The 17,392-nt window shown below is 41.6% G+C and overlaps 1 protein-coding gene across 1 annotated transcript in view; it reads right to left on the bottom strand.

The window, feature by feature from the left end:
• The window catches only part of LOC110840336 (uncharacterized), a 139,662-nt gene that overhangs the window by 58,234 nt on the left and 64,036 nt on the right, over positions 1 to 17,392 (bottom strand). The window contains exon 2 of the mRNA XM_087360753.1: positions 8,327 to 8,364. The gene's annotated coding sequence lies outside the window, so the exon portion shown is untranslated. The remainder of the gene's footprint in view (positions 1 to 8,326; positions 8,365 to 17,392) is intronic.

The raw sequence follows: 17,392 nt of genomic DNA, 5'->3' as shown, positions 1-17,392 counted from the left end.
GCTACATGTTTCGACGCGCGTGTGTAATCTTCAGGTTAACAAACTTTACGTACGCTGATTCTTGTAGATAAAATTGTATACATAATCTTATTATAATCTCACCTAATGTTTGTGACGTTATCGTTTCATAAGAATCTCGGTAATCATTACGTAATTACGTTATACTAAAATTGTTTTACGTATGAAACTAATATCAAAGTGATTACATATAATCAACTTCTACCAGTCCTTTGGTTTAATCAAATCGATTCTGAGCCTGCAATTTTAATCAATAGTTTTATGCTATTCAGAATACACCCTGCAGATGACCTTACCAAGACGAAAGCATGTACAGTGAAGGAAGGATACACATCGGATTGTACCTAGTAACATTTGAAGCTTTTAATTATTTATTTTAAATTTATAATTAAAAGTATATTATTAAAATGCACTTGTTCCGCTTATATATGTACCCTCACGCTGTCCTTGACGTACGATATCCTATTTTTGTGTGACATTGTGACTTATTCCCCTGTTGGTTTAATTGTTATGCAAATAAGCCTGATGTGATGTTTGTTGTTCTTTGTGGGGGGTCATGTTTACATCATGAAGAGATGTTTGCGCTGTTATTCATCACTGCTAACATTCCTGGCTGTCTTTAAGAGCTAAAAGTTCTGCAAAACACTTTACGGCCAATCCCCCACCTCGGGCCGTCTACCTGTGTCAATGTCGTTACAGGAATATCACTGCTTCCAACGGAATGATTACTATGAGAAAGGTCACTCGTTTCTAGGCAACTACGGACTGCCAAAGCTCGCCTCTTCACTGTGACCGTCTGTCTGTCTGTCCACATGTAGTAGCTTTGAGAACGCGAAATGAATTTTCATGAAATTTGGTACTGACGGGCATTGTACACTAGTTACCGCGAGCAAACGTGACTAGTAGTGGAATCCTCAGTAAAATTTATCTCCCCTAAACTGGCGAGTTCAGTTCGCGAGCTAAAGATATTTCTCCTTGCCTCTCTAGGGTAGAGAAAAATTTCGTATGTTTCAGTTACGAACCTGCGAAATACGTAGGTTTATGACTACGTAATTTTAAGTGTTACTGTAAAGCTGTGTTTCCAGTACACTTCACGTAGGACCCACAACTTCCGCAAGAGGGGAGTTATCACCAGCTCAATGCATTATGGGTCTGGTCTTGTGTGTCCGCCCGTCTGTCCAGTCGATTCTGCTCGAGAACCACTGGACGGATTCGCATGAAATTTGGTGTGTACGGTGTGCCATTCTGCTCGACCTCAAAAGCGTACATATTAATATCGTACGAGCGGTGATAACAAAATGGTGGATGAGGAAAGTCGCGAGGTGGACACTGAGGTGCTGCGATCTGGTGGTCAAAGTCGGAACAATCGAACAAGTCGGATTTAAAACCTCGAAATTCTCGTTGTATAGAACGCATAAGGACAGTATGTGTATTTGGGTGTCGGGGGATACCCGGAGATAGATGTCCAACTAATGCTCTGCGTTCCAGTGACTATTACATCAACTCAAACACGTAACTCAGGTTCAAAATTTAGAAAATGACTTTATTGGAAACATGCAGAAAATAATTCGAAATTTGGAACAAAACATGGTAACACATTCGGATTTTGTGTTGTCAGTTCAAGGTCTGCGCCTGAAAATGGCTGATTGTCTATAAAACTGAGTCCTTGGGGTGGTAAATAAACACTCACAAAGCTCAGTTTCACTCTGAATTAATTTTCGGTATTACGAAAATCTTTTGCTGTCTCGTACGACTTCCTAGTAGTCTCCTCGTACAAACAAATAGTAACTGTTGAAGACTCTTTTTCCTTTTGGCGGTCAGTGGCAGTCTGATGACCCCATCCGATCAACAAGTGTTCCTTCCTCACTGACAAAACATAAACAACATCTCAAATCTGGTTACACTTCAAAGGGGTCAGGCATTCCCACGAAAGCGAACAACAGCAGCGAAGGGGCCCGCAAGAGGTCACTGACCTCGTTAACACAGTTCATAATTCTTTTGTTAATCCAATACAAACTTTTGGGATGTTTATCGATATCATGTGTCAACTGATGTGGGAGGAAAGACCTGAAGGTCCTTTAACCTCAAATTCTCACGCAACGCCAACACCTGTTCCGCGCGCTCACTGCCGCGGTGTTACTGAAATCACGCCCCATCAACCGAATGCGGCTAGAAGTAAGGACAAATGCCAAGCATCACTGCATTTCACTTTAATCGTCGGAATAATATTTAAGAATCCAGTCCGTACCGCGAAGAAAACACAACGCCTCACCATTACAAAGATCAAGAGGTTAACGCTGTTTAAGGAAATAATATAATTTATTCTGATAATTAATTAACCATTTGGAGCAGAGACTCGTTCAAATAATATTTAAGAATTCAGTTCGTACCGCGAAGAAAACACAACGCCTCACCATTACAAAGATTAACTGGTTAACGCTGTTTAAGGAAATAATATAATTTATTCTGATAATTAATTAACCATTTGGTGCAGAGACTCGTTCAAATAATATTTAAGAATTCAGTCCGTACCGCGAAGAAAACACAACGCCTCACCATTACAAAGATTAACTGGTTAACGCTGTTTAAGGAAATAATATAATTTATTCTGATAATTAATTAACCATTTGGAGCAGAGACTCGTTCAAATAATATTTAAGAATTCAGTTCGTACCGCGAAGAAAACACAACGCCTCACCATTACAAAGATCAAGTGGTTAACGCTGTTTAAGGAAATAATATAATTTATTCTGATAATTAATTAACCATTTGGAGCAGAGACTCGTTCAAATAATATTTAAGAATTCAGTCCGTACCGCGAAGAAAACACAACGCCTCACCATTACAAAGATCAACTGGTTAACCTTGTTTAAGGAAATAATATAATTTATTCTGATAATTAATTAACCATTTGGAGCAGAGACTCGTTCAAATAATATTTAAGAATTCAGTCCGTACCGCGAAGAAAACACAACGCCTCACCATTACAAAGATCAACTGGTTAACCTTGTTTAAGGAAATAATATAATTTATTCTGATAATTAATTAACCATTTGGAGCAGAGACTCGTTCAAATAATATTTAAGAATTCAGTCCGTACCGCGAAGAAAACACAAGACTTCACCATTACAAAGATCAACTGGTTAACGCTGTTTAAGGAAATAATCGCTATTCTGAACGTAGTACTACAAATTAACAGCGTTCACAAGTGGTTTTGATCTGCGATGTGAGAAATTAGATGTTCCTGGATCCAGGAATGTTTTGTTGAATCTCACTTGATGCTGTAGCATTACAAATTTTTCCACGCAGAATTTAATCTCTGGTGTAGTTCCGACTTCGGAAGCTTTTATGTTCACTTTATTATTGACATTACGCAGTCAAAAAGTGTTTAAGGTACGTAGAAAAGCCGCCAGTGGCATGACGCTCATACTAAATTTCATGAAAATTCGTCAGCTAGTTCAGATTTACTGTTGTATTACGTGTAATGTTCCTTGTCCCTCGTTTAAAACGAATAGTGGTCAGGTTTCTTGGACCTCAGAAGTTCGCATAAACCACCACCCTAAGGCAAGGTAAATCCATCGACAAATGACGGCATTTGGCAACACTGCGCCTAGCTTCGCGGGCTAATGGAATACGGTCCTTCGTTAAAGAATAACAGTCGCTCATCTCGTCAAAAAATCCACTGCATTATGAGCCAGACGAATGCCTTCCACATCCTCCCACACTATTTATTCAGATCAATTTTAATATTATCCTCCCGTCTATACCTAGGTTTTACCACTGGTCCCTTATCTTCAGATTTCTCGACTAAAATGTTACATATCTGCACTTCTAATCTCGACTTACATCTCCACTCTAATAAAAAAAAATATTGGTTGTGAAAACTTCCAAGTTCCTGCCAATTCCTTTGTCTTATTTCGAAATATATTCGTGTAATTACATTTACCAATATCCTGTGATTCTGAGTACGTAAATGACAAATTTATAGATGCGCTAATCACATTTAGTTGTTAGTTGTGCATTGTCTACTGTAGAGTTTCGATAGTTTTCTCAGCTACCTTCTTCAGGTCGTTGTTATTATCCTGACAGACATGTTTCATTCGATATTATCGGCGGAGGCAAAACCCCGAACGCATCTGCACGACCAGTAAACTTTCGTGACAGAGATCATCGCACAATGACAGTCAAAACAGATGAAGACTTGGTCAGAGCCTCTGTTTCAACGCCTCTGGCACCCTCGAAATCCTTTGAATAATCAATGAAGAACTGTAGAGGCTTTTAGTGACAGGAAGATTTATCTTCCCTTCCAATCAACAAATTATCGTGAGCTGAAGCGAAATTTATGAATCGTAAGAAATGCGTCCTTCGATCTGTCACTGCAACTACAAGAATCTTCTCCCCCAACGCAAAAGTGAAAGTTCTTTAGGATTAAATTGCGTAAGTCGTATGTTTCCTACACATTTATGGCCCTTCTTTAAAAGGTCTCACTTTTTGAACCTCTTTTAAATTACAACGCCACTCCAATAAACGTTTTGAAATAATTTCAATCCCAAAAATGTAACCTCGGACGAGTTCTTTTGAGTCACAGAGGAAACAATGACCAGACAGGCGATGTTCCGCGCTGTCACCTTCAAGAGAGGCCGAAACGACGGGTAAACTTCGACGCAAAATGGAAAAAAAGGGGCCCTATAAAGTTTTATTGGAGTTGTAGAAACTCGGACCGAAGGATTGCACTTGGCAAAACGCGATTTGGGTCACGAAACACGAAGGCCGAGAGACAATTTTTCTTTTACATTTCAAATGCTCGGGTTGTCGGGTGCGGGGGTTACTGAACAACCCACCCTTGCTCTAGAAGCGTTTGTAAAAGCTGTTACGAATTCGGGAGAGGGTGGGCGAGCGAGCAGTCGAGTTCATTGGCATCTATGACTATGCAGTGGGCGACCCCCTTCCACCCTGAGACCAGCAACTGGTAAACAGGTTTCTGCAGTTAAATCGGACCCAGGACTCCCATTCTTTGCCCTCAGCAAGTAGAGTACAATAAAGCCGATAACATTCCAACTGCACGCAACGCAGTCTTAGTGGCTCAGATGGCCAAAGTCCCCACGGTTTATAAAGCCTCAGTGTCCATACGAAACCAACACCGTCCTTTCCCAGTTGAATCCAGTCCACAGTAAAGCAACCGATTTTAATATTATCTTCCCATGTTGGCCCTTTTCTTCCCAAATAGCCTTCTTCCATCAGAGTTCCCAGCAAAAATTTTGTGTGTACTTCTTATCTGCCCAATTACGAACAGCGCAGACCTCATGAAGCCCTCGTCTCTTAAGAACGAAGCTCGTCTAAATAGCATTTAAGAATCCAGTCCGTACCGCGAAGTAAACACAACGCCTCACCATTACAAAGATCAACTGGTTAACGCTGTTTAAGGAAATAATATAATTTATTCTTCTAATTAATTAACCATTTGGAGCAGAGACTCGTTCAAATAATATTTAAGAATCCAGTCCGTACCGCGAAGAAAACACCACACTTCACGGTTACTACGATCAACTGGTTAACGCTGTTTAAGGAAATAATTGCTTTCGCAGCGAGAATCATACGAAAATACATACACAATAAGAAGTGTTACTGATCATTGAAGCAGGTGTTTAACGACGCCATTCCAACTACGCAGATTTTAAAGCGTCGAGTGGTAGCGTTATCAGTAATAAGTCACAAAAGGATTTTGAAGGAAGTGGCTGTGGCCTGTTTCAAGGTATTATTCCAGAAATTGTGTGGGGAGACTAAAGAGTTTCCTTATGGACAGCCGGTGGGATTTGAAGCCGGGATTTTCATTACGGTTTGATATTTAATAGTCAAGGAGTACAAGACGAATGGTGAAATTTAAGGTTCTCATGTAAAATATATACCACGGTTAATTCGTCAACCGCGAATCTCCACTGCACGTCGTTAAATGAACTGAGAATTAAGGAGATAATTTTCACTTGAAGGCCTGAGTTACTTTTTAAAATCTGGTAAGAAGTAATATTCTGATGTTAAATATAATAATTGTCTAAAACTTTGACGATGGTGAAGAGTCAATTGAATAAAAATTGTCCTTTGGGACTCTATCTCCGTCTTCAGGTTCCTGGGTCCGAAACGTCGTTTTACGTTTTATATTTACTAGACGATGGATAATATCCAAGGACAATTTTTATTCAATAATAATTGTCATTTTATTAAAAAATTAAACCTATAAACTCTAAAGAATGTGGCTTCTATGTAAAATATTAATACTACAAAGGTGACAGTCTAATGGATATTGATGGTCACACCTCTGAAACGTCGTCAATGAACCGCTACACGATATTCGAGAAGGCTCTCAACTTCACATTCGCTTAGAACTTGAAATATCACAAAGTAACAAGGTTTAAGGACTTAGAAATAATTTTTTATATCGTGTACCTTGAAAAGTTTTTATTTTTCAATCCGAAACAAATTTTAGTTGAATATTGTGACGCGTCGGTCTTTCTGCACTCAGGACGAATAATGAAGATGGAAGACGGAACTGCGCTCGCTAGACGCAAAGCGGCTCTGCAGATGTCAGTCACGTGGGGGCGAGGACAAACCTCTGTTTCCTTTCTGCTAACAAAAAGCTTATTTTTGCCAAAAGACGCGGAAACCGGGCAGACATAAGAATGAACCGAAACGTTACGCAACTCCTGTAAACAAGCAGGCTTGCCAACTCATAGAAGTAAGAATATACCTCGACTCCCTCTCAATAACAACGCAACGTCTTTTAATTCCTATTGGATCGTAAAGTAACTCCTTAGGGGGTGGAGTCGGAATGAACCGACTTAACAAAGAACTCTTGTTTGTTTGTGTTCGTAACCCAACAAAAGGTGTGTGTGGGCCGAGGATGGAACTACCGCGCGGATCTTCATTAAAATGTGAACGCGGTTCTAGGCCAAACCTAACCTCACCCATTTATTCATTACTTTGAAAAAATAATCTTTTCAGAAGTCACTCAACCTGGGCCCTAAAAGCCACGGGTCGGTGGGTTTCAAAAGAGCTGAGACGTTGATCTGTTATTATAGACGTATCGTAACTGCGTCACAGCCAAGCCAATGAAATTTGTTAACGAAAATTAAAATGTCCTTAAATGAAACATGAAAGGCCCTGAACTATGACATTAAGAAGAGTAAAACCACGAGGGATTGGCGAATACTGCAACTTATCAGCGTCTGGTCTACGCGATGATGTTAAATGATTTTGTCAAGACTTAGATGTGATGTAGAAAGGAGCAGAGATCCTTTGTCCCAGGCAGAACTGGAAACTCCTGTCGATGTCAGGAGTTAAGTTAAATCAGTTTAAGTTACGTATTCTAATCTAGCCTAGGAAAAATACTGAGGACGGATTTAGGATGTTTTCTGTTAGGTAGAAATTATGGGCATGCGTTTATATGTGCGTGTTCGCTTATAATACGAGAACGAATGCCAAAACTTCGGATACTTATTTCTGATTTTTTTTTTAAAAAAAACTTAAACGTTCCTTGAGGTTTCGATTCCCGGCGGTGCCCGAATTTATAACTTGTGTTGGGCAAGGCCGTGGTCTAGGCAACACGGAGTTTTCCTCCGGGGGCTTCCCAACAATTACTCCATTCACACACAGAAGAAGGCAATGGCAAACCACTTCTGGATCATCTGCCAAGAACGTATATGAACAGGTCCCAGTCCGAGAAAAGGATGGAAGGATCCTGTTCATATGGACCTGTCGTCAGACCACGATTATACCAAGTCGCAAGGCACATTCGCGAGGAAATTAAAAGAGCCAGCTGAATCCGGTGGCAAAGCTCGCAGTTCAGAATTGCCTTCTTGTCCGGCCATCAAAAGGGTGCAGATTAAAATATGTGGGTGTAAAACTTGGTCTGTCACAGAATGACGTGCTGGGGGCGAACGGAAGTCAGATGAACTGCATTATGGGAAGCTTCGTATTTTGTAGCCCTCAACAAAGCAAAGAAATATGATGGGCGGACACATAGCACGCGTTGGAAGGCAACAGAAATTCGTAAATTTTTGTCGGGAAATCTGAAGAAACACGCCTGAGAATTAGGCACAAATGGGAAGATAATATTAAAACGAATCTTAAAAAAGTAGGATGTGGACTTTTTCCAAAGCTCTCGTTATATGCGGACGCAGTAGCCAACTTTTTTCATTCTATAAAAAGCGGGAAATTTCCAGACTATCTGGTCGACTGTCAGCTTCTCTAGATCACTTGCACCTGGATAAGAACAGAGGAGTTTTCTGAAACACGACAAATGATATTTGCTTACCTTTCGAGTGGCGCTTTTGGGGTCAATCGGCGAAATGCCTGAAAACAAAACGAGACAAGTTTTAGTTACAAAAGGTAAAGAGTTCTCTGTCTGCATCGGTTGCCCATTTAAAGGACGTCTACCTTGAGCGTCGCCGCGAAACTTATCTCAGAAAACCTCCACAACTTCGCCTTCTGCGTGTCACTGGAACCACTCACAAACCGAATTTATTCCTAAGGCGTGGTAATTATATGTACCACCTTCTTTAACCACCAAATAACTCTGCATTTTTATTTATGTGTTTTATATTATTCTCATCGTAAACAGGGTTGTCTTGTGGAAGTTTGCGGACGTTTCACAGGTGCTGGTTTCGTAAGTCACCAGGGAGCCTCCCTGAAACATCGGTAGCAAGGCTCCATCTTCTTGGTTTTGACGCTGTGAGAAAGTAAGATTGTGTTACAGAGGAATGCAGACCACTCACTCACACTCTCCCATCACTGTCATGGCCCCCGGATTATGCTCACTGGCTTTTAAAAGAGTTAAGTCTTCGTTTGTCTCAGTGGGTCGCAATTTTTTAATCACCCGGTACTCAAGTGTCTACTGAAACAACACATCTTTGTACGTGACGTAAAATCCCATTACGGAGAGCTTCATTGAATTGTTTCTTAACAGATGTCACTTGCGACGCGGGGCAAGGCACCAAGAACATGATATATGACGGCTTTGATTCTGAGAAGGGGGAGTCATTAGTCATGACTTCGAGCCCTTTTGACGGCGCCGGGGGGCGGGGGGGGTGCTATGCTGTGCAGGGCACCTGGCGGGCGGATCGCGAGTCACAGAAATACGTCGTAGGCTTGCCGATTAACAGAACAGCTAACTAACACCCTGTTAAATAAATTCATTAGCGTAGGGACGAAGGCATATGGAGGTGTGACGAAAAGATAAAAAAGATTTTTAAGGACTAAGCATTCTTGTATCCAAATCACTTCTTCAGCTATGAAAAATAAATGAGCTGGATCTAGAAGCCATTACTGTGTTACGTAAATCAGTTTTGCACTGTGACCTCCCAAACCTCACTTCCTTCTTTGGGTACATGTGTTTTATTTGTTGTTCAAGTGCTTAAGAGTAGCAAAGCAGAAACTTGTAATCATATCAGGACAGAATGGGAATGGATGGTAAACGTCAGCTAGAGGTTTCTGCTGATGATGTTAATTTGATGACCGAAAATGCAGCTAACGCTAGATTTATTACTGACTTCCGATTTAGGAAGTTTCGCTGCGACTAACAATGTAAATTTATGCATATTTTTCCCTTTTGCTAACATAATGTTTTTACAACGAAGAACCTAACCTAATCCAATCCAGCCTAACCTAACCTAACGTAACCTCACCTCACCTAACCTAACCTAACCTAACCTAAACTAACCTAAACTAACCAAACCTAACCTAACCTAACCAAACCTAACCTAACCTAGCCTAACCAAACCTAACCTAACTTAACCTAACGTAACCTAAACTAACCTAAACTAACCTGCTTCGTAACTGAAGAACGCGGAGGAATACAATTTTTGTTGTTCGTGCTGTGACTACAGTAAAGGGCGTACAATGCAAACGTTTGATGTAACATTTCATCAATGCTTTACGGGGTTAAAGGGGTAATAACTATCACAACAAAGTAATATTGTTCTTATGTGTATGACTGTACAGTATTCAAACACACATGGAGAGAAATAATTGGGTGATTTCTGTGGGATTCGGAATTTTTTTACGTTGAAATTAACGGCAATTTCATTTTTAATTTACAAATCTTCACGTAACCAAAAATTTGCCTCGAACGACCTGCGTTCGTAAACCGAGGTATGGCTTTATTCATGAGAACATCACAAAATATTGCACAGAAATCCTACTCGTACAGGCTGACAAGCATCGCACTGAGATATCCGTAGGGATCTATGTTATTGATGTAGATCTACCAATAAGCGCTTCGCACGTGTGGCATCTTCCCTCGATGAAGGCAGCACATTGTCCCGAAACGTCGGTAATCAATGAGTAGACTACACGGCATCGTAACTGAGAAGACCGAGGTTTCGAAACTCAGCGCAGGCAAAGACGAAACGTGGCCCCGAGCCCTAGCGACGAGACACGGGATGCGTGCTACACGGCGAGCCAATCCCACGCTTTAACACGCGGCTCCTGAAGGTTCTCCGTTTAACGACTCGCGGTCCCCAGTGTTATAATTAATCGATGACAATTTATTCACACGCCCTGGAAATTTATTAAACGTAGTCCAATGTTTTTGGTTGACGCAATGCTCAGTGGTTTTATTCAACAAAACCATGTTTAAAAATGGTTTTCCTCAGGTACAATTTTTTTTAGCTAAGATTATCACAAGCATCCCTCTGTATGTTCGCCAAAAAAAAAAATATACGCGGATCGCGGGTTGAAAACCTCTTCTAAGACAGAATTAGTTTACGGTAATGCAGGTTTCAGAATCCTGCACGTCAGAATTTCGCATCTGATAGGCCCCTGAGTTACCACAGTTACGTATCTCACCAGTTAATGTCCAAAATATTGACTTGAACTGACTTTAAATACGTGAATTTTGTGATTTCCACAATTTCCCGCGTACATTGACAGTTCAGGGCGCAAAATGGAACGAGTTCGGTCCCAGAATATAATTTTCCGTGAGGTGTGAAATGATGACTTTCACTTTCTGGTCGTGTTTTCAAAAGAAATGACAGACGACGTTTCCAGGGGTTGAAACTGAAAAGAACAGACCTCGTCATCGTGCCAACTGCGAAAACCAAAAAAAATGCGAAGTCATCTGAACGGTTGACCCCCGCGAGCGAGCGGGTGGTCACACTGACCACCGTCGTACGGTCTGCGTTTACAAAGAAGAAAGCGTACCTCCGAAACGTCGGGAAAACTTTATAAACGATACTGTTGCTCTCAGTTGCTCTGATAAGGCGATGGATGAATTTTACTGGACGTGGGATGAGGCACTTGTGTGACGGACTAAGGAAAACCACGAGAATCCTCATTTCGTCATGGTCGGTCTGTGGGATGAGATTTTAGGCGGGGACCTCCCAACTCTCAGCGAATATCACCGTTAAAAAATATTTCTTGATTCGTATTTTTCTCGAAAATTAATGAAACGCTTGTTTTTACTCAATTCAAAAACTTATTCATAAGACAGTATAATTGCGTCATATTGTGAATCGAATATTAAATTAATTATTCGGTTTTGTCCGTCTAATCACAATTATATTTAAAATTTAAAATTTACAAATAAGACAATTAAATTATCATTTTATGTTCCACATCGAATAATCGATTTACATTTGGAACATTTTTTACAATTATTACAGTTTATTGATATAATTTTACACCTGAAGATGGTTCGATGAAACCGAATCATGTTGTAAAAATGTTCCAAATGTAAATCGATTATTCGATGTGGAACATAAAATGATAATTTAATTATCTTATTTGTAAATTTTAAATTTTAAATATAATTGTGATTAGACGGACAAAACCGGATAATTAATTTAATTCAAAAACTGATATCTCGTCTGCTATCCAAAACACTGAAGATCACGATTTATAAAACAATAATTTTGCCTGCTGTCTTGTATGGTTGTGAAACATGGTCTCTTACCTTGAAGAAAGAATGTGGATTACAAGTGTTTTGAAAATAAAGTTGCTCAGGACGATATTTCGACCTAGGAGGGATGGAATAAAGTGGAGAATTTAGAATATCTCATAACGAGGACCTGTGTGAATTCCACGGGTCACAGTGAGGATATCGAAATATATCAGGTTCCGATGGACTGAAAATGTAGCACGCGTGGGGTGGAAGGCACGGGGTGTCTACAGAGTTCTGGTGGGGAATTCTTTGGAAAATACCATTGGGCAGACCAAGAAAGAGATGGGAGGGTAAACATCAAGATGGACCTTAGGGAGGTGGGATGTAAGGATGGTAAATGGATGGAGTTGGCTCAGGATCGTGGCCGGTGGCGGGCTTTTGTGTCGTCGGTGTTGAACCAGCGCGTTCTACTACCACTGAGTTAGTTAGTTAGTTAGTTAGCAAAATTAAAAACAATTCAAACTTTGAGTCCGAATGAATAACCAAAAAGTGTGGATGCTGCGAGGATCAGTGTTGCAGTCTTGGCCACGAACATTTCCCTCTCAGCGTCTCTGCGACACTAGCGACAGTGTCAGACGACTGAAACTAAAAGAACGCGCGTGGTGAATTATGGGTCATTGTGTCCCGATAACCCGCTGCTGCTGTTCCGTGTTCAAAGGCATCTTAAGAAAGGACATGACGCGACTCGGTCCCATATATTTGCCTTTGAAAACCAGGGGTTAACAACGCTCGCCTCGTGGCGGACCAACATCCTCTTGTAGTTGTCGCCCAAGCCCTAAAGTTCACAAAATCTCTCCATCGGTTCGTATCACGTGCCAGATAAATGTAATGAAAGTTCAGTTTCTCACAAATCTGACCTGAATGGCGCCTCACGCTCCACCGTGAGCGATGAAGGAACTAGGCAACGCGCATGACGCGATGTTCTTATTACAACAATGAGAAAAATATCGTCTTTGTTGTATCAAGTTCTTGTGCAACAATGGAAATTGATATTATTTGAGCACTCTGTTGCAACAATGTTGTCAGCGGACTGTGGAAAAGCGAATGAAACTTTGGCGTCATAAGCCAGAATAACAACGCCGACTACCGGCAGCTGTGAGAACCTCAAATCTGACGAGTAAGAAACAAAAGAAGAAGAGAGACGCGACGTGTTGGCATTGCGCATGCGTGTTGGAAACAAACGAATTAAATGTCATTAAACGAGTCCACGTTGGTGTTTGTAAGGTTTTTCAGATGCTGTATCAACTGTTGTGCTGTTTTGTCGTCATTATTTGAAAGAATATTGATTTTTTAAAAAGTCAGGAGGAGATTAAAACTTTTGTATGACGTCATGATGAAGGCACGGTATTAATGCATGCATGTGACGCCATTTTGTGTTTTGGTCAGTCCTGTGACGTGCGAGAGGGCAGTTGGAAGCGTAATGTCCCAGCCCTCCTTTCTTCTGTTATGTGACTTCCTGCTGTCTCACTGTCCTGAGTGACGTTTAGTACTTTTATGACCGACGAGTGGTTAAGGCATCGGTCCTGGTGGACCTCGTGAGTCTGAACACGATCCGCATTTCTTCAAAAGAGAGACACAGACCTTCGCATCCTTACATCTTAAAACTTGGACCAACATCCAGCCCGTGCGATACACGAAACATGACCTAAAAACTCAGCTAGAGAAAGGTCGGAGCGAAATCTGCAGAGTACGAAGACGCGTTTCGTCCTTCACTTGTCCTCATTCTTACGGCTCTGCTACGCTCTTAATGTTCCACGTTTCTCTAAATCCCTGATCCATTTATTTCCATTTCATTTCACGTCTGTACAGTTGTAAAAATTGCTCTCTTCAGCAACAATGACAGACATGATAAATGCCCACAAAATTTTCGTCTGACACTCCAAAGCGTAACTAGGCGTGAGGCAAAGTTCTTCGAACAGGGCCAATTAACAGATAACTAACTAACTAACTAACTAGATGGCTTACCAAACCCGAAGGTTCATCACCGAATTAACCAAAGCCTTCCACCGGACCCTGTCCTGGGCCAACAAAATCCAGTCTCCTTCAACTCCTATCTCCCATAGATCCCGCCTGAGATTATCCTCCCATCTACGTCTAGGTCTCCCCAGAGGTCTCTTCCCCTCAGGCTTCCTCCCGCCTGAGATTATCCTCCCATCTACGTCTAGGTCTCCCCAGAGGTCTCTTCCCCTCAGGCTTCCTCCCGCCTGAGATTATCCTCCCATCTACGTCTAGGTCTCCCCAGAGGTCTCTTCCCCTCAGGCTTCCCAAATAGTGGACCCAACCAACCAGATGGCTTACGGAACCCGAAGGTTCATCACCGAATTAACCAAAGCCCTCCACCGGACCCTGTCCTGGGCCAACAAAATCCAGTCTCCTTCAACTCCTATCTCCCATAGATCCCGCCTGTGATTATCCTCCCATCTACGTCTAGGTCTCCCCAGAGGTCTCTTCCCCTCAGGCTTCCCAACCAATACCCGGTGCACACCTCTTGTCCCATCCATGCGCGCTACATGCCCAGCCCATCTCATTTTCTCGACTTAATCACCGCGACAATACCAATTAACAGATAAACTCTCTTTAATTCACGTCTTTAAGCTCCAAACGCAGGTCCCTTAGTGCGAACAAAGCTTCAAGTGCAATGTGGAACTTCGTCGGTGATGGGTGCCGGGTGCTGGCCAGCATTTGGGGCTGTGGACCGAACATGTGGAGCCATAAATCTCTCTCTCAGCACCCCCCCCTTCCCCCCTCACCCCCCACGCCAACTCTTTCCTCAAAACAGGAAGAAGGAAGCGAGCGGACAGATGTTTCTCTGTTCTCGTCCAGACAAGAGTTCCTTAGCGATCGCGCGGCTGCAGCCAAGTTATAGTTCCAAAATCACCCGCATTCATCTCTTTCGCCTATAAAACGCGCCACCGCCATATTTGATCATCCTCGCCAGTGATAAGGACTCTACCCATCCTCAGAAGTCTTCCTTCACGGAGATTACATCAAGGCTGACCCTCTCAGTAGGTTATTGCCGATATATTAATCACTTTTGTAACCAACTGCATTGACCACAGTCAAGGAAACTGATACTTTGAATTGGTCTGTAAATTCTCCACCACATATCGAACCTAGATGTTCGTTGCCACGTTCACAAAAGCCAGCCACTGGACAGTATCCAAATGAATCCAGTGCATCCAGATCCATTTTAATATTATATTAAATTCTACGACAAGGTTTTCCAAGTGGAATCTTTGAGGATTTGCAATTTAAATTTAAGGTTTACAATCGGCTTGTCATCCGCCTCAACATAATTTTCGATAAACTGTCGTTAAATAACCCAACAAAACAAATATCAACGTTAACCTTGAGGACAGAATCTTCTGTTGACGACCGCGGGGACCTCCAGCCAGCCCTAGCACGTCTTAGGGATCTTTAGGGCCCTGTGATGATCTGGAAATTTCGCACGGACAACATAACTTTCAATACAATATTATTTCGTAAATCTGTGTACAAAAAACGTAAGATTCCTTCCGTGCCATCTTGAACTCTTTCTACGGTGGGACGCGCCCCCCCCCCCCGGGGGGGGGGGGGGCAAGAAGACGGCTGTATCAACTTGTAAGACGTTTCCAAAGAGAACATATGGCGACACAACACTTCAGTCAAAGGTTTCAGGGCTCAACTCACGGATGACTTGATGCTACTTGTTCTGCATCAGACGGAAGACGAGATTACAAAATCTTTTCCCTTTCATGAACCAAAATATTTCTGAACCATGAAAGCACCAAACAAGAGGATTTTTTTTTGAAAGGAATAAACATGGCTATATTTATAATGGTCTCGACGCTTTAGCAATCCTTTCCTGAGGCACAAAGAATCTCATTCTTGAATTTTATCCGACGAATCCGCGGTTACAGTAAAACTTCCTTACTCTTTCAAAACATCGCTAAAAGAAACTGAAGTTGTCCTTGGCTGTGTGAATAGCAGGCCCAGGGTTCATTACCCCGTTGATCTATGGTGAAATCGGGCAGCAACTTTCAGGTGAACGTCAGCTTCCAGTTTTTAAGTGACACTGAATCAATCAGCAACGTTAACAGTATAGAACTTCAGGGATATCCGTCAATTCTGAAATCATTTCGGAACAGAACTAACTGCTAATTGCTGATAGGGACTGAGCCATTTACATTATAAAAACTTTCACTTTTATTTAAGTTTAAACTCACTGACACAAATGAAATTCCGCGCGAAAATTCTGTGGACGCTCTCCATTGACATTTTAATTCGTACTTAGTGCGAAGTAAGACTCGGGCGAAATGTGCACAGACACTTTTCCTAGCCCTTTGGTTACAAACTGTGTTCACGACCGAAATGTGCGAACATTTCTTACATTTCGGCTAAAAACTGAGAAGGCGGGACCATTAACCATTTGGAGCAGAGACTCGTTCAAATAATATTTAAGAATTCAGTCCGTACCGCGAAGAAAACACAACGCCTCACCATTACAAAGATTAACTGGTTAACGCTGTTTAAGGAAATAATCGCTGTTTATTGATAGAATCATACAAAGTCTATAAATACACTGAATGGGCGAAATACAATAAATGAACGTTAAATCAGGTGGTACATATAATTACCACTCTACCTTGAAAGGTTAATCATCATTAAATCTGACGCAGGATAGGATTCAGTGGCGCGCTCTTGCGTAGATGTGATAAACCATCCGACTTCACTAACAGCAGGAGATTCGTTGACTAGCTAGGCGACGACTAGGTTCTCAACAATTCTGTGAATCCTAATCGAAATTGTATTGTAAGGATAAAGGCCTTCAGTCATATGTAAAGGAGAATGTCACAGTTGAGAAATCGAGGGTCACGATTGTTTGCCAACAAATCACCATGGAAACCGTTCTTTCAACGAGTAAACTGAATTCTGAAAGGTAATCCAAATTGCGACATCCATCCATCCCAAATCATTTTTTTTCTCCTATTTTAAGAAGCCATCATATCTAACAGGAGCCTGATTTTGTAAAAATCTAAAATACTTTATGAAAATCAATAAAACACTGCATTACACGTGTGAAATAATTATATTCCTAACTTCCGTTGTTATAAACGTGGTAGATAACGACACGGTGGTCTAGCGGTTAGAACGCTGGCCTTGTAATCCTGGGGTCCCGGGTTCGAATTTATAACTTGTGTTGGGCAAGGCCGTGGTCTAGGCAACACGGAGTTTTCCTCCGTGGCATCCCAACAATTACTCCATTCACACACAGAAGAAGGCAATGGCAAACCACTTCTGGATCATCTGCCAACAACGTATATGAACAGGTCCCAGTCCGAGAAAAGGATGGAAGGATCCTGTTCATATGGACCTGTCGTCAGACAGAACACTAAATAATAATAAGATGAGGTGGTCTAGCGGTTAGAACGCTGGCCTTGTAATCCTGGGGTCTCGGGTTCG

This window comes from Zootermopsis nevadensis, unplaced genomic scaffold (assembly GCF_977971745.1).
Source record: "Zootermopsis nevadensis isolate Lab colony 2312 unplaced genomic scaffold, Znev_1.0 Znev_ptg000046l, whole genome shotgun sequence".
Lineage (NCBI taxonomy): Eukaryota > Metazoa > Arthropoda > Insecta > Blattodea > Termopsidae > Zootermopsis > Zootermopsis nevadensis.
The sequence above is the reverse complement of the archived record's forward strand: the minus strand, read 5'-3'. Positions and strand labels throughout refer to the sequence as shown.